Here is a 1,441-nt window from a genome sequence, read left to right on the forward strand (position 1 = left end):
CGGGTGCCCTCTGTCTTCAGCACCGCTCCACCGCAAGGAAAAAAACAGGTCATCCCGGGCTCATCCATTATCTCATACAGAAGGATCAGTCATTTTCTCCCCCTCCTTAATTTTTTCGGCTATTGTCTTGTAAACTAGTAAGGAAACATCACCCGGAGCACGGTGCGACTGCAGGGGAGGTGTTTGCTCTCACCTCCCGTGGCTCTTACTTCATATTCTTCCTGCCTCAATTAGCAAGAGGGAGAGTTAAAGCAAGAGGCTGCTGATAGAAGGGGACCCAGACCAACCTCGGAAGACCTGAGACAATGAAATGTGCCGGTCTGCCTCATGGGCAGGGCTTCACTACTGAAATAAATATTTATGTTTGGAGAAAAAAAACCCCAAAAAATAAAAAAATACACTGCAATAAGATAAAACACCTGTAAGGATAAAGGCATAAAAGGCATTGAGATTGCAGTTTTCAGGTCAAGATGAACCTAAATGAAGCACGTGAGAGGCATGCCAGATTAAAATAATACCAGATTGAATAATCATAATTCAGACGACCTGCTTGCATCCCTAACACAGGTCTCGGGTGTTTTACTTGACTGTATGAAAGTTAAAGTTAGATTACCTCCCCGCTGGGAACTCTATAGATATTTGCCCTACTTTTGAAAGAAAGAGGCAAGGACAAACATTTAACTATTGCTCATTCAGAGATGGGTTTGCAGTAAGTGCTGCCTCAGGGGTGTCTTCTCCTTGTGCCAATATCTGAGCTGTTTTCACTGTCACACACCTAGTTATTTGTCTGCACTGTGTTTATCCATGAACTGGGTTTATTATGAAGGACCCAGCCCAGGGGGTTGCTGGTGCCCCCTTTCCCTGCAGGTAATGTTTCCCAAGGAGGGAACCAGGGTCAGATGGGCTGCCTGTCCTCTGACTGTGGTCATGAAGCTTCCCCAAGGCCAGCCTAGGGCAGTTCTGCCAGGGCCAGATGTGGAGAGACATTCAGATGTGCACAAAAAGGGGGAACAAATTCCCCTTCACCCACGTTTTAATGATTAAACTTCAGTTTCTGCCCTTGACACAATGAACCTGCAGCACGACAGCAAATTACTCCAATGGTTAAGTTTGGGGTTGCTTCTCTGGCTTTGGCAGGGAAAGCATTTGCAAATTGGTTCTTCCCAACATATAGCACCCCATAGCCTTCATCCCCTCTAACCTGGCACTCACAAAGACAGCTGGTTTTTATGCTGAGGCTCATGCAGAGCTGTCACACAGAGCTGTTCTCCCTCTGTGATGGTCTGAGTTTTGCTGAGATGGGAAAGCAGGTCACTGGGTCCTGATGCCCAGCCATGGCTGCAAATGCTGCCTCTCCAACCCCTGCAGCAGCAGGTGGGAGCAGGTGGAAATGGACAAAATCTGGGGCTCATATGAAGACACCTGGGATATCAAGAGGCTT

This window comes from Corvus brachyrhynchos, unplaced genomic scaffold, assembly GCF_000691975.1.
Source record: "Corvus brachyrhynchos isolate BGI_N302 unplaced genomic scaffold, ASM69197v1 scaffold6, whole genome shotgun sequence".
Lineage (NCBI taxonomy): Eukaryota > Metazoa > Chordata > Aves > Passeriformes > Corvidae > Corvus > Corvus brachyrhynchos.